General features: G+C 37.0%; 1 protein-coding gene across 1 annotated transcript in view; it reads right to left on the bottom strand.

Moving 5' to 3' along the window:
* Positions 1-14,984, bottom strand: part of LOC107726137 (CUB and sushi domain-containing protein 2-like) — a 51,724-nt gene that overhangs the window by 1,099 nt on the left and 35,641 nt on the right. The window lies entirely within an intron of this gene.

Consider the following 14,984-nt stretch of genomic DNA (forward strand, 5'->3'; position numbering starts at 1 on the left):
TGTTTGTGTGTGTGTGTGTGTGTGTGTGTGTGTGTGAGTGAGAGAGAGAGAGAGAGTCTGTAAGAATGTGAGTGTAAGTGTGAGTTTTGTGTTTCTGCCCCTGCCATTCCCGCACAAGGTTGTAGCACTTTAATTCATAAATGTGATGTAACAAAGGTAAAGGGCAAATTTTTACCATATTTGCTGTTTATATTGCTTGTAATTGGGATGAAGTAAACATCTGCTGAGTATTTTAACATATAATTTTTGATTGGGTTGAATTCAAAACCCAAAACTGCAGAGGGTCCACCAGAAACACGAACACTGGCTGAGTAACACAAATATGAACACCACACAAGGGTTAAAAAAGTACATAAATATAAAGTAAAAAGTATATATATTACATAATACTTCAGATATATATCACACACATAAATGTATGTTTTACACATTTAAATATTTTATTTTCTCTACTAATAAATATTGATGATTTTTTTATATAAGATTATATGAATGACAAGGCAAGTTTAGTTCAGGTTTAAAAAAAAAAAAAAGTCACTTGGTGCTACTGCCCCAAAAACAATGCTATTTATTAATATATTAATAAAATATAAAGGGTGTAAGAAAAATGCGTGAGATGCGCACACATGTAAACGGCAATGCCCATCGTAAACAAAGTGTGAGGATAGTCAAGTTCATCGTGGCTAGGGCTGTCTTCTGGAAGACGACGCGCTGAGTGGAATAACACAGAATTTACCTCAGAAGAAAACGCGCTGAGAGGAATTAGCCAGGATTTACTTCAGAAGAAGAACCAGATGCGACGCACTGCTTCATCCAGTGGAGCAGAAGATCAATTTGATGAGTAATCGCGGTTGCTGCAGTTTTTGCATTCCTCTGCGGTTTGCTCGTCAATAGCGCGGTATTGCGATATTGCGGTTATCGCGACAGCCCTAATCGCGGCTACTGTTCGTTTCTGGAAGATGATGCGCTGACAGGAATAAACCAGAATTTACCTCAGAAGACGACACAGTGAGCGCGTTTACATGCACGTTCTTAAGCCAATTATGCATAATAAGCCGAAAATGCATGTGGTCATGTAAACGCAGTAATCCGTTTTCTTTTATCGGAGTAAGGTCATAAACGGCGTAAGCATAAACTGTTCGACACAGGTAGTTTTTTGCCTCTTATCCCGATTTTGCGCGGTATGTAAACGCAATAACCCACTTTCTGTCGGTAGGGCTGCACGATTAATCGAATGCGATTGTCATGCGCATTTTGTTAAAAAAGCCGGTTCTGTAATCAGCAGTAAATCATCATCACGTGCTTTCAGATGGAGCAGCATTTACTACACATTGCCGTAGTTCACTGACAAGTTACGAAAAAAAAATCGCAGACGATTTTATTGTGCGATTCTGAAATCGAAGAAATCGTTCTGTCGGTTTATTGAAGTGTGCATGATACGTGACAGGAACGCATCGTTAGTGCAGATTTAAGCGCATCTAGACAGAGCAAAAGTTTTGTAGTAAAGAAAGAAGGAAATATATCATAAAAGCTCTTTCATGATAATCAGAAAATGATTAAAGTGTTCTCATCTCGTGCAGCAGAAGTAGAAGCGGTTCAGTCAAAACGCCGCTATATAACTGCATGAGAGAATAATATGAGCTGTAAATTTCGCACTGACATGTTGCAAGCTTTATTTAACATCACAACTGACAAACATATGGAATAATCAGAGTCAGATACACAAATGATTATATTTTGACGTCACTAAAGGAAAACAACCTGATTTATTAATAAAGTCATGTAAACGCAGCTTACTTGTGTTGTCAGGTTACTGATGTGCATGTAAACGGGGAAAACTGGTTATTTTAATAAGCTGATATTTGTGAGTTATCAGCTTACTGGTGTGCATGTAAACGTGCTCACTGAGAGGAATAAGCCAGAATTTACCTCAGAAAAAGAACCAGATGCGACGCGCTGCTTCATCCAGTGGAGGAGATCAATTTGTTGAGTAAGTAATGTTTCTTTTTAGTAAAGATCAATGTAGATATTTTGTAAATGTCCTACCATAAATATATCAAAACTTAATTTTTTATTAGTAATCTGCATTGCTAAGGACTTCATTTGGACAGCTTTAAAGGCAATTTTCTCAATATTTTGATTTTTTTTTGCACCCTCAGATTTCAGATTTTCAAATAGTTGTATCTTGGCCAAATATTGTCCTATCCTAACAAACCATACATCAACGGAAAACTTATTTATTCAGCTTTCAGATGGTGTATTAATCTCAATTTCGAAAAAGGGTCACATATGTAACTGAACCATACATCATAATACTGAAACACATGCTTGCATTTATAAACATGTTCATAACTTTCATTAAGGCAATGTATTGTTTTGATGCACTAATAACTGCAACAGAGTGGAGTAATCTGTAGCCTACTGTAAGAATGCATCCTGAGGGCTATTTTTTTATTGGGTAGATTAGAGCAAAACGGAGCCTCCAGCTGCCAGGTGTGCTCAACAACTACGCGAACGTGTTCGCATTTCCCCATAGTACCACTATGGCCCATATAGTCCTCCAGGGTGTCAGCAGAGCAGGATGTTAAACTGTGTGATGCAGCTTTAGCTACAGGCATCGCTCTGAGCGTTCATGTTCCAGGGCTCGCGTCAGTTTGCCTTTTTAGTCAGATCCCAGAGCTGTCATCTAATCTCCATTAGCTCAAACACACCGACCGGTCACAGGCTGCAACCTAAGCCATTTTACATAATCTTTGTTAGAAATACTAATTGAGCTGAACTGTAGGCAGGAAGTGGATGACTTAGACAATTATTTAAATTTTAAATTTGATGCGTTTCCACCTTTTGCAGCTACTTTCTTCTTGCAAGATCAGCAGACAGGGTGACCGTCCTCGATTAAATTGCCTTCAGGACTCTTGTAAAAGCCAAAATACGACCAGACCACCGATTTGGTTCTCTTAGATGGCTGAAAAATCTCGCGAGCGCTGTCACTGCCTTCCGCCATTTCCTCTCGTGCAAAAAACAACAACAACAACAACAACATTGCATGCTGCTTCTGCCATTTTACATAATGAGCTGAACTGTAGGCAGGAAGTGGATGACTTAGACAATTATATCTAAATACTACAAAAATCGCTTTATACCCAGAAAGCCATTGTTTAAAGTAAAAACACATTTTCGAATCCCAGCCTAATGTCCTCAGAAAGCGTGCTATCAAAACATTGCTCAGTGAGTTTGGGTGGTTAATGTTCATCCAACCAATGGCAGGCAGGAGAATGTTTAGAAAACCTGATTTAAACAACTATTAGTATTACTGTATGTAAACTAAATAATTATCAACTAAATGATTATTGTTATTTTTATTCTTTATTCATTAAACAAGCGGAGCAGATATTACACACTTTATAATTAAAGGGGTCATACTAGAACACAAAGTAAACTTTTTCCAAAAATCATTATGCAGAACTTCAAGAAAAAGTAAATTTTTTTGGGTGAACTATTCCATTAAAACAGAATGCTATTATTTTTTTAAAGATTCCGCAATGTTCTTGCTTCCTGGTTTGCCTCTGAAAAGACATAAAATACACAAATACTTCTCCCATTTTTAGACCAAACAGGAGATCATCACTTAAGTTCACCTCCAGGCCAGGAAGGTAAGAAAAAGGTACTAGCGTGATACCACAACAGATGAACTAAAGATTGCCCAAATGAGGCAGGTCTGGGCAGGAAGCGGTGGAGTGTGCTGAGGCCAGAGGCGGCCTCCATTAGGAGACATTTCCACATGGATGAGTACTGCAGCATCTAGTCCAGATTCTCAATTAGAAAAAGGAGCACTTCCCTCTCCAATTATCCCAGGTGCTCCTTTGGGAAGAGAGCAGGGATGCCGGAGAAGGAAGAGGGAAGAGAAAAATACAGAACTGGAGAAGGAGAACATGTGGTGCTTTACAGAGTTCAATGAAGAGGGAGGAAAGACAGATTGGACTTCGAAGTCTGTGTGTATGCGCTTCAGTGTTTTTCTGTTTGTGTGTATGCATAAAGTCTGTATTTGCATGCAGTCTGCTGATAATATAAGTGTGTGTATATTTGCATACATGTCGTTTAGCGTGAGTACCAGCATGAGTGTGTGCTCAAAATGTGTGTGTGTGTGTGTGTGTGTGTGTGCTATGAAGGGGGTGTCACTGTAGAAATTCTCCTGATTAAAGGCATCCGTAAACACCCCATCCGCCCTCCTCCAGCCTTCAGGAGCTCCAAGCACAGGCTGATTTACTGAGTCCTGCACTGCTTCATAATAAAATGTGATTAAATGGAATGTCAGGCCATGAATAATGAACCTCGCCGTCCAACCACCGTCACCACACATCAGAGAGCTACCAGTGCTCTGTGTCCCACACCACAGCTCTCAGCACTAAACTACAATTGGGGTAAACATTAAACTGGCCACATTAGCATGGATGGTACTATTTGGATTTCAGACAAGGGCTCCAATAATCATGGAAGCTAATACTGTATCTGCACATGTTCCAAGGATACAAAGGCAAGCATGCCAATGTGAATTGCATATAGTCGGACAGTTGGACATGACAAAAATATATAATTCTCAATACACTTTCTCAACAGAATACACACAACTCAAATGAATGTTTGCTACTACACAAACTTTTTAAAATAAGTCTCTTATGATCACCCAGGCTGCATTAATAAAATTAAATGAAAGTTAATCAAAATTATTAAAATATATATATATATATATTATTTTTTTTTTTTTTTTGCTGTAATAGCAAGGCTGAATGACTTTTCTTATTCTCAATATGGAAAACATTTATGTGGCTTAATATTTTTGTGAAAACTGATACTTTTTTTCAGGATTCTTTGACTACTAGATTTAGTTAAAAAGAACAATTTATTTAGAATAGAAATCTCACAACATTATAAATGTCTTTGATCACTTGTGATGCATCTTTACTCAATAAAAGCATTTAATCTGCTTTAAAAAAAAAAATAGAGTGTGTCCTGACAAGAGTGTGTTCAAAAGTTTCGGAATTTTCAAAAACCAAATAAGATGACATTTTTAAATATAATCGATTTGAAAATTTGATTTAATTTTGCATTCATGTCAACTAAAATGTTATTAGACAAAAAAAAAGGTAGGCAGCAAGAATTAAAGTAATGTTTTCCCTTTCAAACTGGATGCAACAAAGTGCTAGGTTACTAGGGCTGGGTATCGATTCAGACGTTCCAATTCGATTCGATTTTCAAGCTCTCAATTCGATTCGATTTCGATTTTCGATTCGATATTCGATTCGATTTTTCTCTACACTGCGCAATGAATCTCTCATTTTGCTTATGAAAGGATTCGTGAGATATGTCTGTGATACATTACTCAACGCTGCAAAAACCACATTTTAAAAAACGATATATCGAAAAATAGTTTTTTTTTGCCCAGCCCTATAGGTTACACATTTCTAAAAGTTTAAATACTTTGAAAGACTCTGCATCTATAAACACCTATGGAACGAGTTGATAAAACAAATGCGAACAAAACCACCTGCTTGTTTTTTTTTTTAAAACAACACATTAACAGCATCAAACTAAAGCAGGCTGGCCTTTCACTAATCTCATTCAAAGGATGAAGGTGGGAATCGCTGATGCAGCCATATTCCAGCAGGAAGAAGGACACCCTGGAGAGAGGAAAGACAGAGAGGGGAAAACGGATGCAGGGGCAGGATTCTGTCAGGCAAGCAGAGAGAAAACATTAGGGGATAAAATATAGAGAAAGAGCAAGGGTGAGCGAGGAATACCTTATGTGTGCATGCATCTATCAATCCTATGACATATTCCGGTGTAACTGGGATCTGAAGTGAATGAATCGACAGCTTGTTTCTTTGTGGGAAGGTTGGAAATCTGCAGGCTCATCTAAAGCTCTATGTGAAATGTCCATAAATAATTGGGGTCTTCTTTGCAGGGTTCTCCACGGATGGAGAGATCCTCATTCACAAAGTTCACCTGTAGGCCAGAGGTACGAGGCGAGGTGAACTGGATTGATGGTGTTCTCAGCGCAGACTGCTGCATCCAACACAATCACTGCCGTAACTCTCTTGTCTTCAAGGACTCGGAGCATTCCTGGGTGGCAGCAGTTATGCACCCACTGGAGCACCTCAGAGTGGCTAACGTCCAGGGTAAAAGCTGTCCAATTATCCTCTCCTGCCATTATTCCCAACCTTCATGAACACATGCTTCTCCATTCTGCTTACCCACACACATTTCCACTCAAACACCTCTCTCCCAGCCACTGGAGCTATTTTTGCACCGCTACCATGATGGGTGGATAGCGCAAGTCTATCATGGCTCATAATATGTACAATGAGTGGTTTTGTGCTTGAGACTGTATTACTGTAATTTATCTGACTTAAGAGTACACAGAGAGTGGAAAGCAAACACACACGTCAACCGAGGCCTAGGCCATCTGCTAGAAACATCTGCGAGGAACTGCATTACCGTGTAGTACGAGATTCTATCCACCCTTTCTTAATGTCTGTTCGAATACAGAGCTTGATATCTTCTTGTAGCTAATCAAAAAGCCTTTTAACCAGGTAGCACTATGCTAAGCTAGTAAGCTAGCTTGCTAACTGAAGACCAACTAAAAAAAGAAAGGGGAATTAATTATTTTTTGACTTTGGCTATATATGTCTATACATTTAATTTATTCTCATTCAAACATTAATTACTGTACTTTAAATTGATTTTATATAATGTCTAATCAGGCACAGGATAGAAGAGTACCCATAAATAGAGTGTAATTTTTTGTATCAGCCAAAGAATTGACTTTGGGGTCCAAGGGGGATAGGATCTTTCATGTCTACAGGCTTTCTGAGACATAAATCACAATTGGGAGAACCCAAAAGGGAAGACCTCCTTTTAATCTGTCTGCAGTGGTAGTGAAAGATATCTAGAAAGGTCTGTACTGTGTAAAGTGCACAAATCAGATATCATCTCCATGGCAATACCTCATTAGTCTGTTTGGTTTGGTTCAGATCATGTCAGCACAAACAATGTCAGCACTAATAGCACTTACTGGTTTCAAATACTGTGGGAGGTATGAGTTACGGTGCCCAATTACAGTATATCTTAATTATCTAAACATTTATATTTTAAACCTTGAGAATATAAGAATAGTTAAATAGCTTTTACATTAATATCTTTATTTTAAAAAATGCTACAATATCACATATTAGCTCCATTATACTTCAGGAGAACAAATGTTCCAGATCAAGGATCAGATGAATACCTGAGATGAATTCTGATTTATCTCAAAGTCAGTTGCATGGCTGGCACATGCATACTGCATTGTTTACTTTATTTACCAACTCATAAGCAAGCATGCAAATAAATAAATAATAAAAAAGCTAATTAAAAATAAATGAATAAAATTCAGTAATTAAGTAATTAGGGATGTAACAATATCAAAATCTCACGAACGATAAAATTGCGATATGAAGTCCACGATACGATATTTATTGTGATATTTAAAAAGAAAAAAAAGAAATGAAGAATTTGAAAAAAAAAAAAATTTTTACATTTTAAAGTTAAATTCTTCTATCTAAAGCACTTTTGAGGGTTCAAAATTAAGAGCTCCATCCCATGTTCTTAACTAAGAAAACGTAAGTCAGAAAAAAAAGTCAGTAAATTGACTTGAACCTGAACTATGGGACTCAATTTTTGTGATATAGGCTAATGTCTCAGTTTAAATTACATTTATACTGGTGTTTTAGGAAGCCAAACAAATTAGAATATAATAATAAAAATAGTAAAACAATTGCACTGTAAAATAAATTAAATTAATATATATTATTCATATTATTTTTGCTTTACACTATAGTATGTATATTACAATACTTCTTTCCTAATTTCTACACCTGAAAGAGATATTTTGAATTTGGACTGCATTTAAACCGCTTGCTGTCAGCAATTCATATCTGCCGTGAAAATAAACTGGTGGCCATTGTGTTCCTAAACGCGCACTAAACTCACAGCACATGCAGTAATGGAGTGCTGTAAACAGAGCCGTTCTGAGGCGCAGAAAACACTGGATCACGAGCTGATCGCCTGAATGATGACCTGCACGCTTCCCTTTGAAACAAGCAGCGAAAACAGACTTGATGCAGGGATTAAGCCATGTTGTGCTTTCGGTTTTAGTTTAAAGACCTTTTATGTTAGAATAAGAAGCTTAAATATATTTTTAAAAAACTACTCTTTTTGCCCAGAAGACCTATCGTTTCTTATCATCATGTGACCATTTTAATATGGATATTGGATATTGATAATATCGTTACATCCCTAGCAGTAATAAAAGCATACATAAAACCACAAATAAACAAAAAACGAATTTATATAAAAAATTAAATAAAGAGCCACAAACAAAACAACTACAATATAATGAAACATTTGTGATAACTGTCTGTGCTAACCAGACACGACACGACCACCTGGTCCAGAGTACCGTCTCTTCGCTTAAATAACAGGAAGTTCCATACTCAACAGACTTCCTATGCCCTCCTACTGCCCCCACTGCACAAAAATGCTGATGTAGTGGGAGCAAAAACAGCTCTTCCTGTTTTATTCACTTCTAATTTCAATCTACAGCGATATTCCTTTTCTCAAACAATTAAGCCGTTATTTCTGTTTAGCCAACGTTTTAACTAACGCGCTGAGTCATTTGTCCTGAGGCTCAGTCGGAAGTTCTTGATGTGACATCTCAGCCGCATGCTTTTCAGAGTTCTGTCTTTCAAATGCTACTTCATTTCAGACTTTGAATACACGGTAAACCATTAAAAAAACAGATCTTGGGAACACAAAAAAGATACAAGCACAGCTACCATGAGCATACATTAGAACAGACATAGAAAAACCACCACAGAGTCACCATGTCAGTGGAAAGAGAGAGAGAGGAAAAGATAAATAAATGAAAATTAACAGAGAATATAATACAAGGTACAAATACTGAAGGGGAATGAGGTTGAGCGAGAAGAAAAATAGTAGCGCGGGCTAAATTATTTAGAGTGGAGAAGCAGTGATATAATACAGTGCTGATCAGGCAGAGAAATTTTAGGGCCATAAAAAGCCTGGGGAAAAAAAGGATGGAATGATGAGTTATCGATGGGTGAGCACAGTGGCAAAACTCATCACTAGGGGATAAATGGTCCTAAATGGCTGTGGAGCTTTTAAACATTGCGGCTAATGACCATCTGCACTCCCCCGTCACATACCCTGCTCTGGGCACTTGTCATAAATATGCACACAACGCAACACATGACAACCCTTGTGACTAAAATACCGACAATCCCAACAGTTCGTCCTCTACGGCCTCTCTTACATTCATCAAGTGTTCCCAAACAACCCTTTCCCTCAGTAGGCCTCTTAAACGTATGCTCTACACAAAAAAACATCAAGACAAAATAAACCTGTTGAGGCCCGGGTCGACGGACGGACAAAAAAACGTGACATTGTCTCGCTTAATCCGTGTAATAGTTCGGGATTTGAAAATGTGTGTTTCATTTCACACTCTTTGACTGATGATGGGGAGCAAATTTGAGTAAATGGCTTGACACTTATTACCACAAGAGCTTACACCTCACAGTCATCACTCAGTTCTCAGAGTTCGGGAATCTCCATAGACAGACCGCAATAATGTTGGCCTTGACGTCAGTATTTAATCCTCCTGAAAAAGACCATGAATCTCCGGGCTGGTTTCTGATGGTCTAGATCAGTGTTTCCCAACCGGGGTGCCGTCTGCCAAGAGCAGGGGTGCCGTGTAAAAATCCTTTTTTAATATTTTTAAATTGCTAAAATGTTCAAAAAAGCATCTATTATATAATATCCATTTCTGATGTCGCCAATAATTAGAGATGCACCGAAATTTCGGCTGCCGAAAATTAGTTCACCGCTCAGGTTTCACTTTCACGTGGTGTGACGCTCTGATTGACAAAAATGTTTTATAATATTAAAAATATCTGTATGACATTATATTCTGCAGTTCTTCCCTGTTGTACTGAATATCTATACTTTTCAAATTATCATATCAAAGTTAGAAATTCAAATATTGTGACAAAATTAATTTTGTAGGGTGCCACAAGTTTGTTAAAATTTCCAAAGGGTGCCGCGACTAAAAAAAGGTTGGGAAACACTGGTCTAGATGGTACTTAAAAAGCTTGGTGGTGATCAAAAAGCAATGATGGAATGATTCAAGTAATTTCTTGTTGTTGTTTTTGGTGTGCCATGGACTCTCGTTTGAAACAACTTATTTTTGACTGTGTACTCTATCTTCATGTCCTTGCTAAAGGTGCATCCGTTTACAGTATAGGCCTTAAAGTTATTTTATTTTTGGTTAATTATTTTTTAATACGTCTATTTAGTTTCAGTTTTAGCACTTAAACCCTTAGAAATTTAGAAATGTTGATCTAGCTTACATCTAATATTTATATTTTATTTTAGCTTTATTTTAATAGACACAAATTGTGCTCCTGAGAATCACATACAGTCTGAACTCAATTGATTCCAATGGAGTTTGATGTTAGAATGTTGCTAAGCTAATATAGGTAAAATACTGGCGTTCTCGGATAGCATTTCTTAATATGCATGCTCATTGCAATGCTCTAGGGCTGCACGATTAATCGAATGCGATTGTCATGCGCATTTTGTTAGTAATGCCGGTTCTGTAATCAGCAGGAACTCATCATCACGTGCTTTCAGATGGAGCAGAATTTACTACAACACAGCCGTAGTTCACTGACAAGTTACACAAAAAAAACCGCAGACGATTTTATTGCGCGATTCTGAAATATTCTGAAAAAAGTGATAAAGGCATTGCATTATAAATATACTTTATTTTAATGAAAATTATAATAATAAGAACTCAGATAAACCGTATATTGCCGTAGTCGTGTGTTTATTAGTCACGTTGAATCAATAAAAGCAGCTAAATGTTCTGTTTATTCAGCTGCAGCGATAGGCATTTTCTGGGTTTCTTCTGCGAGGCCTATTTGGAGTTTCAGCGCGAGAGCGCCCACTGGCCTTCGGATGGAGATTTACTACTAATCACAGAACTGTGCTTCACTGAAAGATAGAATTGCGATCTCGATTCCATTTCGATTTATCGTGCAGCCCTACAATGCTCTTTGGGATTGCCTTCTATATGCACGATACAAGCAACTAGGGATGCACTGAATGTTCGGCAACCAAACTTATTCGGCCGAAAATAGCAACAAAAAAAGCATTTTTGGTGTAAATAAGTGAAAAGACCAAATAAATTGTACCGAACAATGACGTGACGTGATCAAATAGCAACCAGCGTATAGTCAGAGGCCTGCACTCTTTATAACGCAGCAAACATGTCAGCAGTGTGGATGCATTTAAAAGTGTCCGAGAAACATGCAAAAATCATTACAAGCACCGAAAGCGAGAGACCGTTTAGTACTGCATCGCGTCTTCGATGAGAAGACGAAGGGGTGGTTGTTGCTGCTTACCATATGATAACTGAAATCACAAAATTGCCTTAAACAATTAGTAAATAAATTGCAGAATGTTATGTTTTCTAATACACGCACAAACTGCATGTATTCTGACAGTGCTGCACAAGCTTGTGGCGATATCTGCTTGTTAATCAGGATTCAAAACCCAAAGCGCGAGGAAAATCTGCGCTGAAGCAGTGTTACTCTTCAGTTGCACAGTAACATTTTTATGATTTTTTTACAAGGCATGTGACAGTGTGATACGTGCGACAAACATCTTCCCAAATTCGTAATGAGAATCATTTATAAATCTGCTGTCGTCAACAAAAAGAAGCACTGACGTCTTCCTGTGGCTTTCCGCTAAAAAAAAAGCTAAGAAAAAGCAAGAACTCCATCAACATTCATAAATCCTAGTATTGTAATTTGACTGTTGTTCTGTAAAATAAAATACAAATGTAAGACAATAATAATGATGATAATTACAGCAGCTCTATTAATACATTTATAATATTCACAGTGTTCAAATTGGGATCTGTAATATGTTCTAAAAGAAGACTTATTTGTAGAGTAAAAAATACATGCCTGATTTAAAAAGGGGTCTCGAAAATGGCCAACAAAATATTATTTTACTTATTAATTTTAAGTTAAATTGTGATTTGTTGGTATAATGCCTGCTAGAATGTAAAAAAATGTTCAGTGTTAAATAAATATTATTAAATTGTTGTTTTGTAATTTATTTTTTTCTTTGAAAAGCAAGACAAAACCGTAAAAGGCAAATTTTGGCCATTTAATTTATTCAACGGTGAAAAAAATTGGCAAAATACGTGGTGAAAAACGCGAAAAAAACGTGTTCGGTTTTTTCAGCCTTCGGCCCAGTGTTTCATTTTATCCGGCTTCGGCCAAGAATTTTCTTGTGATGCCATAAAGTCAGTATGAAAATAAAATTTGCCAATTAATAATAATAAAATTTGTTATTGGTCTTAATGATTCAATTGTGCACGTTTTTTTTTCTTCTTTTTTTGACCTTGTAATTTGAAATCAAAATCTCATAACTTCACAGACTTCTCTCTGGTGTCAAATGTCAAACTTCTCCAATAATTTAATCAGTCTGAAACATTCAGATCTGCCTCCATCCAATCAACAACCGATGGATAGAACCAAGTTCACATCTTGCTTTTTTCTTTTCGATAAACCATTTCTATCAGATCTTCATCGCAATATGAAAGAAAGATCCTGTTGCTACTTCTGTTAATCATGACTTTAAAATGCTGTCTAGGCAGCTCACTACCCACAGCTAAAATGTCATGCGCTCAAAGATATTTAAAGTGCATTTGAAGAATAAACAAACACCCACACTGGTCTTTAACCAAACTGTTACATCCTTGTTCTTGGTAAACTAGACTAATACTAATGACAGGCACTTATTTCTGCTCACATGATAAAGAAAGAGTGACGAACAAGAGGCAATGTTCTTAAAAAAAACAGGTTTATTAGCTGAAAGAATAACATCAAAAGCCATCATTCTGAGCAGGTTTCTACCAATAATCAGAGCATCACAAATTAATCCATATTTCAGCCAACTGTTTGCAATTAAATTTTAATTGGATATTGAGACCCAGATGGAGGAAGCAAACAGTGTCGAGACCTTTTGCCCAGTTTTCTTTATTCTCTGGGATATTTTCTTTGTTTCCCCTTTCCTGCTTTTACTTCTCCCCTTAGTTGCCGGTCAAATGTTCCTCTTTCATCTTTTTATTCTCCCACTCTCTTGCTCACTCGCTCGGCCCTACAGACTCACAGATTAATTATTCAAATGTTATCTTCACTGCCGAAGCACGAGTTAGGAAGGAGGCTACGGGCTTCAGCCGCTACCTAATCCTGACTCTTTCAAAAAGCATTCAGCCTTGGAGGCCACGGCCAGAATTGCATTATTTGTACATCAGTTTATTTTATTGTTCTTTCCTCCACAAAGCAGTGTGTCTAAATTCTAATAAACTCCAAAACAAGGTTTAGCCGCTGATTTGATTAGATGCAAAAGGGCATCATTGACACATTGACCATTGCTGAGAGACTCACTCAATCTCACTTTCATGCTCTGTTTCTTCCTCTTTCTATCTCTCACCGTTCCCCATTACCTTTCCTCTCAGCCTGACTACGAATGGCTCTGTCGCTATTTGTCTTTGTCTCTCTATCCACCCTCTTCTCATGGTCTGCACTATTTTTTGCTGCTCACAGACAGGTGGAAAACAATCTGTCACTCATGGAGCTTGTGGGAGCACTACGTACAGCTAGAGGATCCATGCATCCACTCCATTAGGTGGACCTTGGCGGATCCATATTTAGCCGTGTTCTCCAGAGGTCCCAGGCACCTTCACATTTACATTCTAGAGGAGATGAACCCTTCACCGCCATGCTGAATCACCACTGCAATATGACAAGTACTTTAATTAAAGGAGTTAATTGAAGCCAGATCCTCCCAGCTCTTAAGGAGCTTGAAGAGTCGTCCCATATTCGCTTCCTCCCCCAATACTCATCTCCATCTCCTTGCCTTCACTGTATTGGCTTATCGACATCAAACAGCCGCTTTGTGCTACAGAAACAAAACAATACAGAACATTAAGCAGGATGAATGGATACTTAAGGTAAATGAGGGTATGAGATGTTTCAGAGAGCGTCGATACAATCTTAAATGGTTGAGCATCATTTCTTTCCACAACGAGCAGCTAGATAGATGGTTCATGTTGCCAGTTATTTCAATTTTGTTTAATTCACTTTCACCGCCCAATCTGTCCTTTGCTTAATTAGGTCATTATTGCGTACATTTGACATTATCACATAGTTCATGTTATGGTCGATATAGAAATTCTACATTTTTTATTCAAATAAATGAAAAAAAAAATGAAAAAAAATTACGAAGCAAAATGAGCATGCCAAATTAAATATATAATACTGATCAATAACGATACCATTTAAAAAATAAGCTAATCATCAAATACTCTAATATCTGCCAATAACCGATATGGAAACAAGACACTGTCTAACAGTGGATGATATTGACAAACAAATAAATAAACAATATCTATATAATATCTATTTGTTGCTAACCAATATATTGTCTGATATTAGCAAACAATATAATTAAACAAACAAACAAATAAATAAATAAATAAAATCTGCTAATGACTGATATATTATCTAATATTAGCCAATACCAATAAATGAAAATAAAAAAGTTGGAAAAATTTCCTAAACTTTCCAGAAATTTTGGAAACTTTCCAGGAATTTTCTGAAACTTTTGGAAAGTTTCCGGAAATTTCCCACCCCTTTGCAACCCAAAAAGAAAGAAAGAAAGAAAGAAAGAAAGGCTTATGGAACAAAGATATATTATTACAGAGTCTAATATTGGCGGATACTGATAAATTAATGAAAATAATAAATTAATATTAAAGGGGTCATATGATGCGATTTCAAGTTTTCCTTTCT

The sequence above is a fragment of the Sinocyclocheilus rhinocerous genome, unplaced genomic scaffold (assembly GCF_001515625.1).
Source record: "Sinocyclocheilus rhinocerous isolate Xijiao unplaced genomic scaffold, SAMN03320098_v1.1 scaffold396, whole genome shotgun sequence".
Taxonomy (NCBI): domain Eukaryota; kingdom Metazoa; phylum Chordata; class Actinopteri; order Cypriniformes; family Cyprinidae; genus Sinocyclocheilus; species Sinocyclocheilus rhinocerous.